Source organism: Panthera onca, chromosome B3 (assembly GCF_046562875.1).
Source record: "Panthera onca isolate mPanOnc1 chromosome B3, mPanOnc1 haplotype 2, whole genome shotgun sequence".
Classification (NCBI taxonomy): domain Eukaryota; kingdom Metazoa; phylum Chordata; class Mammalia; order Carnivora; family Felidae; genus Panthera; species Panthera onca.
Window position 1 is genome coordinate 76,457,624 of NC_138344.1, and position 23,572 is coordinate 76,481,195.

Genomic DNA, 23,572 nt, shown 5'->3' on the forward strand with positions numbered 1-23,572 from the left:
ACACACTAAAGACCTACAAAAACCAGTTCAATACATAAATTAAAAAAAAAATTTAAAGGAGGAAATAGGAATGACTTTAAATTAAATAAACAACTAAGAATGATCTTAAATGAAATGTGTTGGACATCTGTATAGAAAAAGCTCTCCTGAGACAGAAAAGAAAAAGTAATCTCAGCTCATATCTGAAATCCTCTAAGAATATCTTATGCAAACAAGTCAACAGTTTTAACATAATTTCACTAACATAAAAAACAGGAATACCTTATTTGGAAAGGATATTTGCAAAATTATTCTAAATTCATTAGGAAAAAGAAATGGAATAATATACTAGAACAGTTGTTAAGATAAAGGATAATAAAATTAGGGAATTATTACCGTAGTGGATAACTCAAAACAAAAAGATACTATGAAACAATAATGAATAACATCAAATTAGTACAACAAAAGACCCAGAATAAACAACCCTTCTCCCCAAATCCCAGGAATACATAAAAATTTAGCATGAAAACAGTAAATGGTGATTACTTAAAAATTATATATCTAGCATAACTGGATTACTACTTAGAGAAAATACAGTGAGAACTTTTCTTCTGAAATATCTTAAAATAAATTCTACATAAATTAGAGAACTGCAAAGTAAAAAACTAGATCAAACCATAAGTAAGCATATATTTAACCTCAGAACGAAGAAAGTTATTTTCAGCACAGACATGAAAGGAAAATGGAAAATATCATAGAGCTGACTATATAAAAAATACTTAATTTTGTAGGTGAAAAACACCATAATTGTTTTACATAATTTTTTGATGGTGGGGGAGATGCAGATTGGGAGAAATGGGCCAAGATTTTAAATGCACATAATTATTGGGAATCAGAAAATCTGTTGAGAAATACACACAGACACACACCACCACCACCACCACCACTACTACTACTACTAGGAGTGTAAACTTACTTAAATCTTTCTGAAGTATATAAAAAAAACTTTTGAAGTATAGTTTGGCACTGAATCTATAAACATTTTATAATACTGCATGTCTCCTATGACTCAGTAAATCCATTATTCTATGCTTTGTAATTTATAAGAGAATAATCATAAGTGAACACAAAAACTTAAATACAGTACTATGCACTGTTATTTATAGCAAAAAAGACTGAAACAAGTATGTAATAAGAGACTAAATATATTATAACAAATACCTAAGGTGGAATATTCTGCAAACCTTAATCTTTTTAAGACCTTAAAAGAACTACACTTGTGAAGAATGAAGAATATATATCATCTAAATAATGCACAAGGTACAATATTAAGTGAAAAAAGATGAAAAGCTCTATATACAGTATAATCTCTATTTTATAAATAAATGTGCAGTAAGATTAGATGAAAGCACAGAAACATATTTATAAGAGCTATTTTTACCTTCAATAACTTCTCTAGTTCTTGAAAATAAGTAACTTTATATTCAGAAACATTTTAATTAGAACACAGGAAAATGGAATATCTCCAGTTGAGAAAGTTTTTCTTTTCCTTCTAAAAGTAATGAAAAGGTAATATATAAAAACACTTCATGGATTTGATTCTATGAAAACAGAAAATTCTTCATGTAAAAAGTACAGGAATCAGAATGAAGGCAATTGACAAAAGGGGAAAAACACAAGCATATGGCACAAACAGCTAATATTCCTATATTATTCACCCTATAACATATATTGTGTGGTAATGCCCAACAATATTCTAGCCTGAGAGGTCCAAGAGTAAACAAATTCAGAGTAGACACCTACCCTCATGGTTCTTTCATTCTCATTGGAAAGAACAAGTAATAAGTAAGCAATGAGTAACTCCAGACTGTGATAAGCGCCAGGATGACTTTAAAAGCCTGGCGGGGGCGGGGTGCGGGTAGGGGTGGGGGGAACACAGGCAATAACGTGACAGGATGTGAAAGGCATGAGAAGGAATCTTATGGTAGGAAGCTGGGAACAGCTCTTCTAAGTTGGTAATATTTGAGCTGAAACACAGCCCACCATTGAAGACTGGCTGAAGAGGGATCCAAAAAATGGAGAATCGCAAGTGCCAATTCCATGAGGCAAGAAAGAGGTTAGAAATAGCTGAAGTGTCTAGGACATAAAGGGCATGGAGGAGACTAATATAAGAATAAAAAAAAAATCTCAAAACCAAATAATTTGGGGATGTTTAGCTCTCTATAACTAATGTGGCCTTTCAAATCAATAAGGAAAATAACATCTCAAAATAAACAAGGCCAGAAATAATTCACAATTGAAAAACTACAACCTGTCAATATACACATTAAAATTTTAGTCTAGTGAGTAAGATATAATTTTCTACCATTCAAATTGGCAAGCCATCACAAATCATTATTTATATACAATGACAGTGAGGTAAGAAAATGATGAAAGGTTAATGTTATTTATACTAAGGAAAAAATAAAAATAGAGTGTAATTTAAATAAATTATGGTACATTTTTACCACAGAAAAGTCCAAGTCCATTGAATGATATTTTCAAGAACTACTTCATGTTTACTTATGTCTGATACTGTTGACAATACCCTTTCTAATCCATTCACAAATTCTATCAGTGCTCCTCTAAAATAAATCACCTCTCATTATTTCTACTGCCAAAAACTCTAATCCTAGACACCATAACTTCTTGAACTACTGCAAGAACTTCCTAATAATTACCTCTCCTAGACCCTCACTCCTTTTCCCTGTTTATCTTCCACACAGCAAGAGTAATGTCCTCAGTGCTAATCATCATAAAACTCAAATATCCAATGTCTTCACATTGTAACTATACTGTAATTGCAACTTCTTACTATGACCCATTTGATCTGGCCTGCATTATTTCAAAGACCTCACCTCCTGCTACACTCTCTCTTCTAACAATGTTCAACACACAACATTTATTTCTGTTTTTCAACATGCCAAACTCATTCATATCCAAAAACTTTGTCCTTGCTATTCCTGACAACCGGAATGTGATTTTCTTCCTCCTAATCATTTAGAGCTCAACTCAAATGTCCTGTCTTTGAGGTTTCCTTTTGATATCCTAGCTAAAGTATACTCCTCCTCAATATTTTTTTTTATCACATGCATTTATTTCCTTCATAATATTTTTTTAAGTTTATTTATTCATCTATTTATTTATTTAGAGAGAGAGAGAGAGTGCATGTGAGCAGGGGAGGGGCAGAGAGAAAGAGAGAGAATCCCAAGCAGGCTTCACGCTGTCAACACAGAGCCAGATGCGGAGCTTGAACTCATAAACCATGAAATCATGACCTGAGGCCAAACAAAGAGTTAGATGCTTAACTGATTGAGCCACCCAAGTACCCCTTTCCTTCATGGTATTTATGCGTATCTAAAATTACGTGTTTTTAGGGGCACCTGGGTGGCTCAGTCAGTTAAACATCGGACTTTGGCTCAGGTCACGATCTCATGGTTCATGAATTCCAGCCCCGTGTCAGGGTATGTGCTGACACCTCAGAGCCTGGAGCCTGCTTCGGATTCTGCATCTCCCTCTCTCTCTGCCCCTCCCCCCCTCCTCGTGCTCTGTCTCTCTGTCTCTATCTAAAATAAATAAACATTTAAATAAATAAATAAATAAATAAATAAATAAATAAATAAATAAATAAATTATGCTTATTTATTTAGTGTTATATGTTTCTCTCCCTCTTCACCAACAAGAATAAAAGCTCCGTAAGAGCCAAGACTTTCTGCATTCCCACCATGTAAGACAGTGCGTAGAACATTGTATCACTAAAAATTGATTGAATAAATGGAAGAGTAAAAATAATTAAATATTATACAAAAGAATGTTAATTATATTTAATGTACTAAGTGACATGTAAAGCATAAATATCATATAATGTCTAGGGTATAAAAGCAACATATGGTTAAGTTTATATAAATCTGGAAAATAGATAAAAAAACCTATACAGGTTTCAAAATGTATTTTTATATAGCAAAAACAAAATTAAACTAATTTGAAAACTTATCATTTCAAAGAAATAACTGAGATATGAGAATATAAAAAGATGACTACAAAATTAAAAGTTCTTATGTACACATTTGTATGTGTATAATGAAAGATCTGGATAAAGATGTATACATACTAAGTACATATTAAAAGAAACAGGAGAGGAATAAAGAAAATATCAGACCATACTGATCAAAATAAAATTATAAACTGAAAATAATATTTTTCAAAAACATTTAAAAGGTCATCTTATTTCTATATAAATACTAACACTCATTCAAATAATTTTACAAAACACTCTAAAAGATCAGAAAAGCACATATTCATATTTTATCAAGTCTGAAATGAGAGCATCTTCATAATGTAAATTACCAGAAACCAGTGATTATTTTCAAAGATTACAATGAGAAGAAGCAAAAGGGAAAATAAGTTTTCTGTAAGTTCCAGCACAGGAAGCACTAATATAGGCTGTAGTAAAGTTACTCCTCTTAGGAGGCCACTGTAACCCCTTACTAGGATAAATCGAGATCCACAGTGGGACTGGTAGTTGGGGTGAAGACTTTTCCAAGATTTCCAAAGAAGCTCATTTCCCATTTGTATTATTTATCTCTGAAAGATCTAGAAAGGGACTAATATAAAAAGAGAAGTAACCAAGACTTCTGCTACATTTTCAAGATGGCATATAACTATATGTATTTTTTTAATGGGATAGTTATAGCAAGAGCCTACACACCAGCATATATACTAGCATATTGGCAAGAAAATCTGTTTTAATATAATTAGTACAAAGCCAAGGGTTCTTAAGAGATTATTCAGAATTCACTTAAAGCACTTTTCTGGTAGTGTTAACACTAATAGGAGTATCATCAAGTTGGAACAATGCGTGATTCATTTTAACTGTGGCACTGGTCTGTGTTTTAGCAACCCATTCAATATTTTTAAGGCTTCAATACAAAGAATCAACTTCACAATTAGCTGAGTAAGCTTAGAAAGGATTTACTGAGACTATTCTCCATGGAAAGTACCAAGGTGAATATAATGTGGTTCCCATCCTCAAGAAAAATGTAATATAAACAGAAAGACAAATCTAGTACATGAATCTTGGCAAGTGATAAAATAATGAGCTAGAGTTTATCAATGGATATAGAATGGAGCTTACTGATTCAAGATACATCTCAAAAGCAAAATAATTAAGATGTGAAAATAAATAGGATGACATTCAAGTCAAAGGAGAGGAGAGAATGGTATTATTGTGACTCTCGGTCGCAAGGTATATACTGAAGTCATAAGCAAGAATGATTGACTTGGAAGGCAGAATGAGAATAGAGAACTAAATATCTCCTTTGGTTTCAGACATGCTGAATTTTGTCATAGCCTGCAGCAAAGGGGAAAACGTGGAGCTAGCATTTCAGAAACAAGCATAAAAAAGAAATATCAATTAATGGCCAATTTCCTTATTATGTGCATGTATATCTATAATATAAGTAAGGTATTTTGCCTAGGACATTACATAGGCTTACATATAAAATAAAGAACTAGGTTTTGATGAATTTTAATGTTTATAATATTTACTTTTTTAACATTTTACTTGACCCACCAAAAGAGGGTTTCTTAAAGTCCTATACAAAACCACACCTGAAAACCAGAAATAGCCATTAAAAGGAAAAGAAAACAGAATAATGAATATTTAAAAGAGAAGTACATTTCAGATGGTATAGTTAGAAAAACTATATGTTTTAGCATTAATTTTCCTATTTGATAACTGATCCATACGAGATGTTTCCTAAAAACTCTCCTGGATTTTAGCTTTGTCAATATGTTCACAAAAACTTAGAAAAATGGAATTTTGTTCTTCTTAATATCAAACTTTAATCATAGAGTAATATTCACCTTAAACTAAGTAAAAAATTCAATAATTAATTTTACTAATTTTGTAAGGTAAATAGATATTTGAATAACTGTAGTGATTAGAAAGTGGGATAATGAATAGAAATAAACAGTGTTTCTTGATATCTAAAATTGAAAATCAATCACTTGGCCATCTTTTATAGTTTATTCCTTCTTATGAAAACACACAAAAATCTATTGGTATAAGCAATATGACTGCAGACAAATAATCACATAAATTACAATTTCTGGCATCTATACTGCTTGAAATTCAACTAGTCTGGAGATCTGTCATATTTACTTTTTTTTTTTTTAAACTTTCAGCCTGAACCTGCTTGGAATACCTGGTTATCTTTACTTCTCATAGTTAAATCCGTCAATTGGAAAACTGGAATAAAATAAGGAAGAAAAACAAAACAAGGAAGAAATATTAGGAATGCAGGGAGAAATGGAGAAAACTGAATGAAAACCAGAACTGAAAGAATGAATGTGCCTAAGAACAGACAAAGAGCAATAACACTGGGAGACAAAAATCAAAGGCATAAAATATAATCCTTACCGCCTCAAATATTTTTTGAAATATGGACAGAAATAAATAAGAATGTAAATATTAATTACTCAACAATAATTTTACAAAGTTTAATCTCAGTGTTCAGAAGAGATTAATTTACCAAATAATATATGAAACACATAATAGAGACCAAGTGGCAAGGGGTTCACCAATAAGTCAGTGGCTATCTAAAAAATGCTCTCAATCTAGTCAGACAAATTTATAAGTAATACAATAACACTTCACACAAAGTATTTGTGAGAACACAGTAGACAGAAGTTATTCTAACTGCAGGCACCAACAGAGATTTCCCCTAAATTGGTCATCAAAGACTGGGAAGGATTCCACCAGGAGGAAAAAGTAGGAAGGACATTACAAACTCACAGTATAACCTAACACAAGGCACAGAAATATAGAAATGGATGAATGTTCACAGAAATTTCTAGAAATGCAAGCTGACCATTATGGCCATTTTCTTGTTTTCTCAGTTTCAGATAGGAACCAAAGCTGACAACAAAAGGTTCTAAGTACTATACCTGAGGTAACAGCTCATCTATGCAACATTTGGAAAAATGTGGCCAAAAATTGCTCAGGCATTGTTTAATCCATCACTCATATAAAAAATATAAGTATATACTGGAGGAGAGGAGCTTACATTGTTTGAGGAAGAAATAGAACAGCGACCCACTCATAGTTTGGCCTATGTCCCTTAGGATACAGGGCATTAAACGAATGATACAGGAACTGGACCTAGGCCTAAAAACATCTAAAGGCAAGAGGTTAAGATGCCCTTAGTCTGGGGCTACTACTTTAGAAATAGCCAATTTGAGAGTTTGAAGTAAAGAATTACATTTTCCAATGGGACATTTTCCAAGGACTCCTGGGAAAGGAATTGGCGTTGAGCCATTTTTAAAGGAATTCTACACAGAGGACTGCAAAGGGAACAAGATAACCCCAGAAGAAAGAGGTTCAACATAGACTAGAAAGTCAGAAACTAAGGATAGTAGTCAAAAGAAGACCAACAAAGGAAGTCTCAACTGTGTCAAGGAATTACAACTGGGGTGTCCCCCAACAGTGGGAGTCTGATAAATCCAGGAAAGCAAAAAAGTTAAACTTCCAACATGCCTTTATTGCCAATTAGTTCTTCATTTCTAACATTAAACTTTGGAAGACCCACCAGGAGCAGCATGAGAAGCTGGGAGAAAAACTAAGGCAAAATGAAATTAATACAAATGTCCACTAGTTGACATGTCTCTACTCAGGTTTGTAGGCCTTCTTTATTCCTTTTTAATCTTTAAAAATTCTTTTAAATGCTTATTTATTTTGACAGAGAGTGAGTGTGTTAAAGAGAACATGAATGGGGGAAGGGCAGACAGAGAGGCAGAGAGAATCCCAAGCAGGCTCCATGGTCAGCACAGAGCCCAATGCAGGTCTCTATCTCATGACTGTGCGATCATGACCCAAGCAGAAATCAAGAGTCAAAAGCTAAACCAACTGACCCCGGCACCCCAAGCCTTCTTTAAACAAAGCTGACATAAGCGAAAATTTTCACATTGGATGAGAATTTGGAATTTTAATTTCATAGCCTTCTTTTTAAAAAAAAAGTTATCTGAAAAGTTAGTATATTTTCAAATGCCAGGGAGTAAGCAAAGAAAGTATTGAAGAGAGAATGAAAAGAACAAGAGAAAGAAAAGAGCAAGAGGAAGAAGAACAAGAGCAGAGAAGAGATGGACACTTGAAAAGCATGTATCGAGAAGCAGAAAAGAAAATATTCAAGGTGGGATTTCAGGTGCCATGACAGGAAAGAATAAAGTAACTTTCCACTTGCACCCTGGTGAGTTCACCTCTTAATAAATCCATTAAGAGTGACAAATGGTGAGTAAAGTAGTCAATTATAAAAATGCCGTAATTTTGATCTGTTTATTATGGAGCTTAAAATCTATCCTATAAATACAGAATTAAACATTTTTTTAAGGAGTATGAATCATGTGTTATGAATTTGTTTAGGGAGAACTTACATCTATTTATAAAATGCTCACTGTTTCCTGAGTTGCAGAAACTCTTAAGTACTGAGTTAAAGAAGTTAAAGGCAGACTCCACTCTCAACGAGTTTACAGAGGAAACAGACAAGCACAAAGGCAGTAATAATACATGAGCTAACTGCTAGCATAGGAACGAGCAAAGCCCAGAGGACCATATATATACAAGGGTCATCTAACAGGAGTATAAGAGGTTAAGGATGAGTAGGAAATATCTTAGTTAAGGAGAAATCTGTAAAGGAAGACCTGAAGAATGAGGTTGAGTTACACAGATGATAGCGGTCTGGGGAAAAGGGGTGTGTGAGTAGTTGGAAAGAATGTTGCAAGCACACAAAGACCCAAAGAAGGCATGACATATTCTAAGAACTGCAAAGCACTTGGCATCAATTAATCAATATATGCAGTCTGCAAGGAAAGAAATGAGGTTGAGGACATAAAGAGGGAGTCAGATCACATGCACAGAATATAGATTTTATCATAAGATAAAAATGAGGTCCACTGAAGTTCTACTAACACTCATTTTTTATATACTGCCTATCCAGCATATGCAAAGCACTTTCACATATGTTTTACTGTTTTTCCTCACAACAACCCTGTGAGGTAGGTGTAATGATTTCCTATTAACAGATTAAAAAAAAAAACTTACAGTTATTAAACAATTTATACTTTATTTAAATAGCTACAAAGTGGCAGTCAGGATTCCAGGCCATGCTTCATAAAGTATATCACATGCGTGCACTTGAACGCGTGTACACACACACACACACACACACACACACACAAACACTTTTACCTATGTAAAACACTTTACCTATGACACATAGAAATTTCAGGGATTAAGCGAATTTTAGGTAATAAAGGTATGTTAACTTACTATTAAAGAGATTTGCGGCATAGTTCTTTATACAAATTTAGACTTTTAAATTTTCAACTAATTAAATGTACATGAGAAATATCTGCAAAATTCATAAAAAGTGGCTGGACTTAACTGATACGTAACACATGAATATCAAAGACTGAGGTAATTATATGAGTATTTTAACTTCATATAACTGGTGTGAGGTTCTTTGAAAAAAAAAATTCCTCACATTTGTTTCTATATAAATTCAAACTGCAAATATTATTCAATGGATATAAATTGTATTTTGGATGACAGAAGATAATGTCTGAATACTAAAGTTTATTAAATAAACTCAAATATTAACCATTTAGTATAAAAAGAATTGTCCACCTAATGTGAAATTACAAAATCATTTCCTCATTATTCACAATGAAACATCTGAAAGTGTTTCATTTTCCTATTACATGACAAGATTCTGCTCAAACAAATTTGATGAGACAAATAGTTTTTTAGACATCTGGGATGAATATAAAAATATGCCTTTAATTGAAAAGACAGAGGATGTTATTTTGTAAAACTGAGGAGAGCATATGAGAATTTTAAAATATGGTTTGAAACTCTATATGAAAATGTTCTTTAAAATTAGTTTAAATTAAGTAAAATCTACACCAAAAGTACATTTCCTTGCATTTTATTTTCTCATCAATTTCACTATTTCTTCAGCTGGTGCTGTATTTCTTTTTAAAGCTTCCAACTGAAAGCTATATGTTGTCAGAGAACATTATTGCCATAAGTCTAAGTACATATTATTAAGTATTAAAAATTCATTTTATCTACATACTTCTCTCATTTTTCTATTTCAAACAGAAGATTATAATGGGGGAAGATGGAAAAAATACAGGTTTCTTTAAGATTTAGTTAATCTTGATCTAGTATTTACTTCTGAATTCAAAAACTATTATATGAATATAAATTATATAATAAGCCCAACCACAATGCTGGTCCTGCAGAATAATATGAAAACCCTTCCCTTTGAGAAACAAACATTCAAACAGAGATAATAAGTATCTATAAGATACTTTACGCAATGAAGGTGATTTCTAAATAAACTAAACAAATGCTCCAAATATACATTTTAACTGAAATGCCAATATTTTCCTTTATTTTTGATTATACAAGTAGTACATGTTCATAAAATTCATAGAATACATAAGTATATTCAATAAAAATGAAAGTTTCCATCTAATTCCCTTTTCCAAATAACATACGTTGAAGTATTTTAAAGTATAAGATTCATTTGGCTAAAAACTGAATCTATTAAGTTGCTAAACTTACATCATCCACAGAAGGTCTAATATATAACAACTCTGTATAATTGAAAATTATATACTCAGATATGCACAACAGGTATAGTTTGCACTTTTCACCAAAACAGTATATAAAGCATATGGTCTATTCTGTCAAATATATTAACTTCAGTTATTAAGATAAATGAGATGAAGCAATACTTACAATTACACTGTTTGTAGAAAATTCAAAAGAACCAATTCTAGCAAATCAAATATTACATATACTGATAAAATACCTTCTTGCTAAAGATACATAAGTACATTATATTATGTCTAAACTATATTCTTTAAAATATGAATGTTTACTTCTTTAGTGCTTTGACTGCTGAAAGAAGTATTAAGTCTAAGTAAGAGGGAAAATCTCATTAAAAAGTTAGTTTTTGGTAATATTTAACTGCATTCCACTGTGAATGTAAAGCTTAGTTTTTAAAAAATTTACCAGATGCCTCTATGATGAACAGGTTGTTGAGAATTTTATTTATTCTCAAAAAAGTTTATTTCAAAACAGCGAGGTAATTCCACTAACAATTAGAGACAGTTAAAAATCTTTGTTGGAAATCAGACCTCTTCTTTTGACTCTAAAATACCATCACTCGGCATTTAATTAACACAAATAATATTCTAACTAGAACAAAGTCACTTGCACCAAAATATCTTGGTTACACAATGTAAGGTACATTCTATATACATAGAATTCTACCCCTGAGTTAAACAGAAAACATGTAAATAAAGGGTCTGTAGAAATAATTTCTTCCACCCACCTCATTTTACAAGTAAGTAAACTGTGGCCCAGAGAGGCTTTTATCTGCTTTCATTGAGAATCTATAGGCATAGAGATGTACACAAACATCATTTAAATTATGATGTAAGTTAAAGTTACCTAAAACAAATGACACTATATTTCATAAAATTAAGACTCTGTGAAGACTAAGAGATCCTAATTTCTCACCAGAGAAATGTCTACAGATGCACACACACACAAAAATAGATAGTAAGTCATATTATTGACTAGAAATTTTGCAAAACAATGAAATATAACAATCCATATCATATTGTTTAACAATAGACACAGGAGCTTCTAACGTTATTTTCCTATCCTATAAGGCATAAACATACCAAACTATTATTAAAGATAGCACTCTGGTAAACAGCTTTTACAAAAGGAAAAAGAAAATCATTAAATAATGAAATGGAAGAGAAAGACTAAAATACATTAAGTGAAATTTCAAATATTTACTGTTTCTTCTCTCCCAAGCTTTGTTTCAATACACTAAAAAAAAAAAAAAAAAAAAAAAAAAAAAAAAAAAAAATCAAACTCAAAGCTTCTAAAACAAAAAATCAAAACTAGGTTCATTATAAACTGGCTTTGTTGCAAAGCTTTCACCACAAGAATGAAAGTATTACAACTAAAACATAAAACACTATAAGGAAAGCTAATTAGGATGTTCCTGTTGAATTTTAAGTTGATTTGCTACTTTAAGAATACAGTTCTAAGATCTTATATAATATTGGTTTCGTTATTTGAAAATATTTAAAAACAAATTGATTCTTTTAAGCTTCATTAAAAGTGACGTATTTATGAAAGCACTTTAGTTTCATATGCTTTTAGAATAAAATAATTGCCAAGGAGTGCATCTATTTGTTTGTTATTCAATTCAGTACCAATCACAAATTAGATGACGTTAAAATAAAATTTAGAGCCAGGGAGAGCAGCACTAAGTTTAACTGACCTCAATACATTTTTAAATGATGCTTCCCAGTTATTTGTTATTCTCTCTTATTGGGTTTTCCAGTCTAGGACGGGTACACAAGAAACTTACAGTCTATGTAGTACTCCTAGTCAGTTTCACTCTGCAGATGGCACAGTGGAGAAATACCTTCTGTACAGGACCATGTACAATTTCTTCTGCAGCTGTCAGCACCTAGGGGAAAGTGCGCTGTTAAACAGTTGCTGCGTTCCACCTCAGAAGTGGCTGCAATTCGGTGGTGGGTGAAGTGACTCCTGTACATATATACAGGGATGAAAAGTACTATAGAAAATGAAAATATTTAACAACAAAAGTGGCTGTCTAAAAACTGTGCCACAGCAAAACAAAATACATCATTCAGTCACAAGAGCCCTACACAGATGGGCTACCGTTCATTTAAAAATTCGATGTTAAGAATGATTGAAGGAAAAAGTAGAAATACAATTATTCACACAACATAACTGTAAGTCAATGTTAAAACACATACGTAGAAAAATTAAACCCAAACACTGTATACAGTTTTATAACATTACTTTTATAGTAATTTACCTAAAACCAAGCAAATATATACAGTAAGATACTTCATTATGTTTAGCTAATTTAATGCTTTTACTTTAGATGACAATTCAAGGGGGGAAAAACAAAAGAGGTGAGATATCAGAATTGAAGCATCAGTGACATGAAAATATATTTAAAAGTAAGGAAACCCGTTCTGAAATTCTAAATTACTTTATATTTAAAAACCAATGTTGTGAAATAACTAGTCCTCAACAATTACCAATGGTTAAATTATTTTTCATATAATGGACCTTTAAAAGTGATCTCATGTAAAATAACAACTTTTCTTCTCCAAAGTCTCAAAGAGTTATAATCTAAATACAGTCTTCATCCTTAGCCCACATATCAATGAGTTAACTAAGTGTACAATAACTTTAGTTCATTAATAAGGAAAACTATTACCATCCTACTTTTACTACAACACCCTTTCTATGTAATTTATATTTGATGGAATTACAATATCAAGAAAAGATTATTCTCTGAGAAATATCACCGAATCAATCATGAAGCTGGAAGGCACTACCTTTCTAATTTTTTATCTCTAGGCAGAGCTACTCTGTTTACCCTGAAGAAGTAACAGTTCACATTACTTCAAAATACGCACAGTCATGAAACAGAATGAGGGTGCTCTGAAGCAAAGTCCAACAAATGTGACCATTAAAAAGTGTCCCATCCATCGAACTTCTGAATCTCACTTGCCATAACAGCATTTATGTATTTATTTTGGTATATACCTAGTAAAGTTAGAGATAGTTGATAATTTCCTTTCAGCTTCTTCAAATTCTTTCTAGAATAAGGCATAGTGCAAACAAATATTACCTTCCTAAAGTGATAAAAGGTAGTAGAGGAAGAAAAAAATACAGAGTTTATCAGTTTCTTTATTAAAAGAAGACACAGATCAGAGATTACATTGTGGGGTCCATGTATGTGACTTAGGTAATCTAGAAATTCTGCAAAATTGCATGCTAAAAATAAAGACCTATTATAGGGGACCACAAGCACATTTGTCTAGGGCGAACAGGCCGTAAGCTTTTGTGAGGTTCTCAAAAGGTTCTGTGACTCCCCCTCCAAAATTTAAGGAACTACTGATAAGTGGTTTGAAGATACCCAATTGAGTAGGTGGAAGTAATCACTTAAATTAAATGTCTAACTCTGAACAGCTGTTCCTTTTTTTTTTTTTTTTTTTTTTTTTTTTTTACTGAAAAACAGACACAGGGATGTTCCAATAACCAAATGAAATAATTCACATAAACACATGGTACAATACCTGACCTAAAATTACCAGTAATAGCAATAATTGTTCAAAAAAGCTATATCAAACAACCAGAACTTCCTTATAGGGTCTCATCTTTGTTTATTGCTACATAACTTCTTATTAGTTTTATTTAGCTAAGTCTTTTCTACTTTTATTTAGCTGGATCTTCTGAAAGAGACCAACATCGCAAACTATACATTTCTATACTATTTTAGATGCAAAGTTGCTACATACAAGTTTTGAGACACTGCTATGTACTCCTATAGTCTACATTTCCCAAAAGGCCACACTGATCCCTTCTATGACACTGTACTTATTTTGAACAGGCTCAGATATGGAAAATATTTAGAGCTTCAATTGCCTATATAAAATAATTTCATTTCCTTTATCAGTCCCTCCTTTAATTCACACACATAATAATATACAAACAAAAAAAATCTAAATTTGAAGAACCGATCAAGGGACCATATTTTCTGAAAAGGTTATACTACAAGCAATACTCTTAATTTCGTAAATTATTTTCCCTATTCCTTTCAGTTTGTCTTGCTGAAGGTAATGATTCAATATACATTCATACATGCACAGCCTTTAAAAATAATCTGTGAGTTACAACATCTGTAGATTAGCCATACCTTTGAAATAAATTCCACATTACAAAGAACATTACAAAAGAGTGTTTATGGTGCTCTTCAAGACTGTAGCAACTTTTTAAATACTCATCAAAAATGACAAATGAACTCTCACCATGTATTAAAGGTACCCAGCGAAGAAAATGAAAGGTTTGCTTATATATATATATATATGTATACACACACACACACACACACACACACACACACACACACACGGCTCCCAACCACTTCAAATGTAAAGAACTTTTTCCAGAGCCTTCTCATGATAGGAGTTACGTTTTATGTATTCACACACTAATAAAATATCTAGCAGTAAGATAAAAAGGGGAAAGCCTTTACATAAAGGTATAGGAGTAAGAGAGAAGCATATGAAAGCATTCAGAATACTGCAATGAAAAGGATATTAGTAGAACATAGAGTACATGCACAGGTCAGTGAGAAGGACAACAGCCACAGGTCCAATTAGGCTCAGGAATTTTAAAATATTTTATTCCAAAGGGTGGCAACTTGAGAAGCATTTAACAAAAATCACTCTAGCAGCAGCATGGAAGACCAACTAGAGGTGTGGATGGTTCAACTGGGATGAGAACACTGGGAATATATAATTATGATTTTAAAAAAATCTATAAAAAACAAAAGTATACTACTATGTAAAAACACTAGAAGACTAAAAATTGTGAGATAAGTCAAAGCTATTTCTAAAGTTTGAGTATAGATACTAGCATTCCTTCATTTATTCAGTCAACAAAAAAAATTAAGTTTCCTATGAGTCAGGTTCCATTTAAGACACTAGGTAAAGCACTGAACAAAGGAGCCAATGACCTTTCAAAGATTTCATGCTAATGAGAGAGACGGATAATAAACTATTAAATTATAATAAAATGTATGGAAATGACTCAGGTATAAAACAAAAGAAAGGCAAGTTATAGGAACAAACTAACAAATATACTATTTTAACAAAGTGGTCAGAGAAAACCAAAGGAAGCAGCAGTATATGAACAAAGAATGAAATGACAGGAGTCCACAGACTATCTGGGGTAAGAACACTACACAGAAAGAACAATAAGAGCAAAGTCCTGTGACAGGAGCAAGTGATAAAAATTTTAACCTGGTGTCAGATCACACAGAAACTTGCAGACCATAATAAGGACTTTGGACTTTTTTTAAAAAACTCTTAGAGAAAACCACTGCAATATTTTGACTGGCGGAGTAATATCACTTGTTTAATCTTTTGTAAGGATCATACTAGTTGCTGTGGTTGAACTGATCATAGCCAGCAAGAATGGAAATCACCTTACCCACACTTTGGCTTTCTGCAGCTTCAGTTACCTGTGGTCAATGCTGTCTAGAAGCAGATGATCCTCCTTCTAACGTATCCTCAGAAGATTAATACTAGCCTAATGCTACAACACAACGCCTGTCATTAACCTTATTTCATCTCATTCACAGAAGCACTTTATCACCTCACATCACCAGACAGCTGAGCACAGTACAATATTGTGAGAGACAGACCACAGTCACATAACTTTATTACAGTATATAATTTTATTATTAGTTATTGTTGTTAATTTCTTACCATGTCTAATTTATAAATTAAACTTTGTCATAGCTATGCATGTACAGGAAAAAACACTATACATAGGGTTCATTACTGTCTGTGGTTTCAGGCATCCACTGGGGGGGGTTTAGACATATACTCTGCATTGATACTACAGTACCAGCGAGACTATGGTAAAATTTACATAACAATATGAGGTGGGATTGATAATTAGAACTCAAGACTAAGAACAAAAAATCATCAATCAAGTATTCAACATTCAGAAGTCAGAGATCAAACGTGAAACCAACTACTCCTTCATAACTGAAACATGTTTACCTTCCCCAATTCTTTGTTATCCCAAACTGCCCATTTTGTCTCATTTTGAGTGAGTCAACCAACTTGAGAGTTTCCTTCAATGACTTAATGTAGTTGGACAGTGCTGTTGTCCAAGAATCTAAACCCAGTATGAGGGGGTCCCAAAGACTGGCAAGAAGGAAGACAGTTATCTTTCAGTTGGACTTCTGCTTGCATGTATGCTTGCTTATCATCCTGGTAGACTTATCTGAGGGGAGGGGAAAAAAGACTCAAAGTTGGAAAGCAGGGTAAAGAGAACCACTGTAATGGCAAAGAGTGTCTTGACTGTGAAAGTAGCTGAACTTGAGCCTCCAGACAATGGGGATCCCAGCAGCCAGAGGCTGTGAGTATCCTGGAGAGGTAGAAACTGAAAAAAAGTAGAAGACAAGCCGGAACTGGATGGAACTTGACACACCAAAAATATCTCACCTCCAAAACAAGTTTTACAGTAAGTGATGCATCAGAAAGCCAGTATTTTTGTCTCTTTCCCCGACAGAAAGCATTAAGGTCTAGTCAGTTTTCAGCAGAGGAGAAAAAGAAAACTAAAGTTCTCCTACTTAAGTAGGAGATCTTTCCATCTCTCCTTTAGGTACCAGAACCCAGGAGGAGAAATAGGAATAAAAACAAAAAAGCAGCTCACTCTCCACTCACAGGAGTGAACAGACTGAATGACTAGATTCAACTCTTCCACACTCTAATCTCCTAGAAAAGCCAAGTGGCAATGAGCAGAAGGGGAAAAGCTGAGTTTTAAATTGGGCTATGAGGTTAAAAATTCAAACTGGTCAGATAAACAGACTTTACCAGATTAAAGTCAGATTAAACTCTTTTCCTAAAGTGTCCAAAAAGCTATTTTTCTTGAGATATTTAAAGAAATAAATAAATCACTTGACTAATTATAAACAAAGGTGCCACAGGAGAAAAAAAAAAAGCCATTCTATATTTGCATCTCCATTTAATTCCTCATCTTGATTCATACCATATTATGAAATGGTTAGCACCAAAGAGCTACTACGTGCTTCTGACTTTCCATCTAAAATACTACATGAATGTCAGGCTAAATGCCTGCATTATCAGTCTTACTTCTTATTCTTAAAGAACAACTGGTAATAATATAACTACAGACATTTTGTCAGGAATTCCTTAGATTTCTCCCTTATATAAAACTTAAAGAAACATTCTGAACATTTATAAATAATATAGGTCTTATTCCAAAAACTAACAAATAGCTTGTATACAAGCTAAAAAGTAAAACCTCCTAAATAGGATGCTAAACTTAAAAGCCTGCAGAACAAAAAGGCTCTAGCAAAGGAAAAAGCAAAAAAGAAAGAAAAAAAAACAGGTTAGAATATTTATTGTTCTAAAGGAACACTTTCAATATTCACAATGGAGTAATCTAAAACACAATTTTAAAGAATATTCCGCTCTCATAGTTAGTAACTTAGGAATTTCCCTCAAACTGAATCACACTCTTTCAAGTCATTTAATACTTAAATTAATATTTAATGGGAATTCCCTAAAAACTCAGATATATCCTTTAAAATAAATTAAGGAGTATCAGTATTTTACATGGCTAAATTATGCATAACCTTATCTCTGTTTAAATGTCACATTTTTAGAGAATTCAGGATCCTATTACATTGATGTTATTTTGCAACAGTTTATGTAAAGTCCCCATTCATTTTATAATCATTCATCATCCTAAATTATACCATGCATACTCGACATATATTTTATTAGTCCTTCTCAGAGATACAACATAATGAAAAGAAAATATAAGTCAAAATTACAAAACTGAGTTCTCTAATTATAGCTTTTTTTCTAACCTCTTTTTAAAAGGCTGTAAGAATAAATAATGTAAGTTACAAATTAAATTGGAAAGTAAGGAAAATCATACAAACTCAAGTCATCCACACTCACATGTTAATTCACTGTTAGTAAATAATGTTCGTGAGGGCGCACCTGGGTGGTTCAGTCAGTTAAGGTCCTGACTCTGGATTCCAGCTCAGGTCATCACCTCATAGTTCGTAAGACCAAGACCTGTGCCAGGCTCCTTGCTGTTAGCGCAGAGCCTGTTTGGGGTTCTCTATCTCCCTCTCTCTCTGCACCATCCCTGCTCATGCTCACTCTCTCTCTCTCTCTCTCTCAAAAATTTAAAAAAAAATAAAATAAAAAAGCAGAAAACAAAAAACGTTAAGGGCACCTGGGTGTCTCAGTAGATTAAGTGTCTGTCTTCAGCTTGGGTCATGATCTCATGGTTTGAGGGTTCGAGCCTTGCATCAGGCTCTGCACTGATAGCTCAGAGCTTGGAACCTGCTTCAGATTCTCTGCTTCAGATTCTGTGTCCCCCTATCTCTGTGCCCCTTCTCCACTTGTGCCTCCCCCTCCGCCTCTATCACTTGTGCCCTATCTCTCTCAAAAATTAACGAACATTTAAAAATAGATGTTAGCCAGATTGTCAACACAATGTTAAAGGAGAAGAACACAGTTGGAGGCTGATACTACAGGACTTCAAGACTTACTATAAATCCACAGTAATCAAGACAATGTGGTATTGGTGAAAGAACAGACAAATCGATCAATGAAAAGGAACAGATATAAATGCAAAAAAAATGTAATCAAATGATCTTTGACAATGAGGCAAATTCAGTGAAAAAAAATCAACGAAGAAAGGATAATTTTTTCAACAAAGGATGCTGAAAAAAAAGAATACACATTCAAAAAAAAAGAATCTGGATGCAGATAAACTTTCACAAAAATTAGCTCAAAATGAATCAAAGACAAAGCTACAACATTCCTCTAAAGTATAACATAGAAGAATATCGTAATGACTTTGGGACTGACAGTGACTTTTAAGACAACACCAAAGAAAAAAACTAAGTTAGAATTTATTAAAATTAAAAACTGCGCTGCAAAAAAAAACACTGTTAAGAATTGAAAAACAAGCCACAGATGGGGAAAAATGTGCAAAACACATATCCAAATATACAAAGAAAGAATATACAAAGAACCTTAAAATCTACCAGTGAGAAAACAACAAAAAATGGCAAAAAATCAGATGCATACCTCATCAAGAAGATAAGCTGATGGCACGTTAAGCATATGAAAAGATGCTGAATATATTTATTAGCTTGGTAGGGCTGCCATAACAAAGTACCACAAACTGGATAGCTTAAGCAAGAGAAACTAATTTCTCACAATTTCGAGGCTAGAAGTCCAAAATCAAGGTGTTAGCAGAGTTGGTTCCTTCTGAGGGCTATGAAGGAAGGATTCAGATTCCAGGCCTCACTCCTTGGCTTATAGATGACAGTCTTCATGTGTCCATGGAATTCTTCCTGTATGCATATCACTGCGTCCAAAATTCCCCTTTTTTATAAGGACACTAGCCATAATGGATTAGGACCCAATCTAATAATTTTACTTTAATTTGATTAATTCTGTTAAGACCCTATCTCTAAATAAAACCACATATTGAGGTACTAGGGGTCAAGACTTCAACATATGAAATTGGGTGGGGGACATAATTCAGTTCATAACAGTATTTCATTAGGGAATTACAAATTTAAAAAATCAGTGAGATACTACTACACACCTATAATAATGGCTAAAATCCAAAACACCAACAAATGCTAACTAGGATGTAGAACAACAGAAACTTTTATTCATTGCTGGTGGAATGAAAAGTGGTACAGCTATTTTTGAAAATGTTTGCAATTTCTTTCAAACAAAATATACTCTTACCACATGATCCAGCAATCACACTCCTCAGTATTTACACAAATGGGGTTGAAAACTCAGGTCCACACAAAAGTCCACACATAAATATTTATAGATTTCTTCATAATTGCAAAAACTTAGAAGCAACCAAGATGTTCTTCAACAGGTGAATGAATTAACAAACTGTGGTATATCCATGTTACAGAATATTATTCAGTGATAAAAAGAAATGAGCTATCATGGCACCAAGAGACATAAAAAACCTTAAACCCATATTGCGAAATGAAAAAAGCCAATCTTTATGATTCCAAATATATGACATTCTGGAAAAGGCAAAACCATAAAGATAGTAAAACGATGAGTGACTAACAGAAATGCATGGGGACAGAAGGAGAGATGAACAAGTGGAACACAGGGGGGATACTTAGAAATTGTTCCACATGATTCTGTAATGATGGATATATGTCACTATATGTTTGTAAAATCACAAAGCGTGAATTCTAATGTAAAATATGGGGGTGCCTGGGTGGCTCAGTCAGTTAAGCAGCAGACTTCGGCTCAGTTCATGATCTCAAGGTTCGTAGGTTGGAGCTCCACATTGGGCTGTGTGCTGACAGCTCAGAGCCTGGAGTCTGCTTCGGGTTCTGTGTATCCTTCTCTCTCTGCCCCTCTCCCACTCACAGTCTCTCTCTGTCTCTCAACAAACGAATAAAAACATTAAAACATTTTAATATAAACTATGGACTTCAGTTATTAATGTATCAATATTGGTACATCAACTTTAACAATTGTACTACATTATTGCAAGATGTTAATAAAAGGGGAAACAGTGTTCTGGAGGTACAGGAAAAGGAGGGGCAAAAAAGGGTAAATGGCAACTCCTTGAACTTTGCATTAAATATTTCCGCAAGCCTAAAACTGCTCTACAAATTGAAGTTTGTTAATTAAAAAAAGAAAACTGGTTGTTATATTAAGATATCAAGAAGTAAAAGGTTTAGAATAATTACATAAAAATAGAAATAGGTCTAGAAATCTAGATGTAAATGATAATATTGTTTTTTCAGCAATTGTCATGAAAGTAAATTATGCAAGAGACACATTATGTCTAATTTTAAAATACGGTGACTTGAGTGCAATGCAGGTAGAGAAACAATGGTAACACTGTTATGATGGCTGATATGCAAATGAGTTTATCGAGGTAAACTTTTTTGTTCCACATTTTTTCAATGACATTCTTTTGTGAAGCTATTTTTTTATAGTCTTACCAAAATATATTTTCATTCTGAAGCTTCTTTTTCAAGCTATTGCACTTGAAATGGAACACAGTGAAGGAGCATAATAAGCACTTCCTGTTCAAAGTAAGAAATAAATTTAAACATACAGCTAACCAAACTTGCTTTCGTCACATGCAAGTAACATTTCCAGTTTGTAGGATCACAGTACACATTAAGTTATATGTTTATAAAGGTAATTTATACCATAAAACTCAATAAAACTGTAATCTATATATAGAAAAGCTGTATCTGGGAAACAAGGTTTAAATAGGCCAAGAGATTTTGTTAGGTTTAATGTGCTATTTTAATTTCAGAAACCCAGATAATGCTATGGATATAACAGTACCAAGAGTTTAAGGTTATATTTTTAAAAATATTCATGCTTTACTTTAATCATTCTAAAATTCCCTTGCCTACCTGATGATATTAGGATGGAACTAGGTGATATTGTCTCAGCAAACTGAAATAGAAAACTCCTGATCAAAAGAATGCAAGGATAAGTTTTTCCTCCCTGCCTACATATTATAGGTCTTACCCAGATGCAACAGAAAATTTGTATGGACCAGGAAATTTTAAATTAACTATGAGATTATTTTTCACCAAGAGAGGGAAATGGTTTTCTACTCTTTGAGATCAAAATTATATATATGTACTTTTCTAAAGTGTATAGATCTGTAGATCTATGTACATCTCTGTGCAATCATTTTTTGATTTATCTTTAAATATGCTTCAGTACCATTTATGACTCTAATGCATCTTTTGTAAAATGACAACCATCAATTTTAGGAAAATATGAAATACCCTGGTAGCTGTGTTAAAGAGAATAATTAGATAAAATCTGGTTTGCATCCAACAATGTGGAATTAATCTTACACTTATCACTTATTAAATACTCTACTGGTTCCCATAATTCTGGAAAGTATACTGAACACCCATTTTTAAAAACATGGGATAACTATAAATTTTAATACCATTTTTATATTATGTAGACAGGCTTATATTTGAGACTCTCTTATCATCAATTGCTGTCGACATTTTCAAATCTAAATATCCATGAATGATATCCAAGAGATCATATACCAAATATGTACTTTATAATGACATTTAAAATAAAACCCACTTTTTCATGACTCTGAGACCATCCCCTAATTTAAGGATGCTAAAAATGTACATGAATCTCTCAGAATTCCTTATAATGTCTATAATGTATTTTATCATATTTAATAATACATGTCCTTAAATAATAATTTATCAAATAAAAAAGAATTGACTGTTATAGTTTCCTCTGTCACAGAGTTATAGGAATATAATATTAAAATCATTCATTGTAATAATTTAGTAAAACTTTATTGAATAATATAAATTTGTTATCTATGCCATGTAAAAACATAGTGTAGAGACTATCAACAAAGTGATGATCTATAACTTCCTGAGGTTTTTTGGAGATAAAACTCAAGTAACACCAGTCTTTGCCCAATTCATATAAAATTAGATTAAGGGATAAAACTACCTAATTTTGACATTTTATCTAAGTTTTAATATTTGATAGCTCCCTGCTAATTGCCTATACTAGAATATTCTATTAGCATAACATGGTAGTTATGAGAACAGACCTTAGGGGCAAGCTATGAGCAAATCCCATCTTTGCCTTTAATTTTACAGGTAAAAAATCATTTACATATATAACAAATATGCATATATTTGCATATGTATGTATACATACATACATTTCCAAGTAATATAATTAATGTGTCTCCATATACTTATGGATATGTATATATGCACGTGCGCGCACACGCACACGCACACACACACACACACACACTTACATACACATA

The 23,572-nt window shown here is 32.7% G+C and overlaps 1 protein-coding gene across 6 annotated transcripts in view; it reads right to left on the minus strand.

Annotated features, from left to right (window-relative positions):
• Positions 1 to 23,572, minus strand: part of NOVA1 (NOVA alternative splicing regulator 1) — a 150,343-nt gene that overhangs the window by 88,499 nt on the left and 38,272 nt on the right. For 4 of the 6 annotated variants that reach the window (XM_060619410.2, XM_060619408.3, XM_078448367.2 and 1 more), the window contains one exon: positions 12,480 to 12,581. The exons of the other annotated variants lie outside the window; for them this stretch is intronic. The gene's annotated coding sequence lies outside the window, so the exon portion shown is untranslated. The remainder of the gene's footprint in view (positions 1 to 12,479; positions 12,582 to 23,572) is intronic. 6 annotated transcript variants of the gene reach the window in all.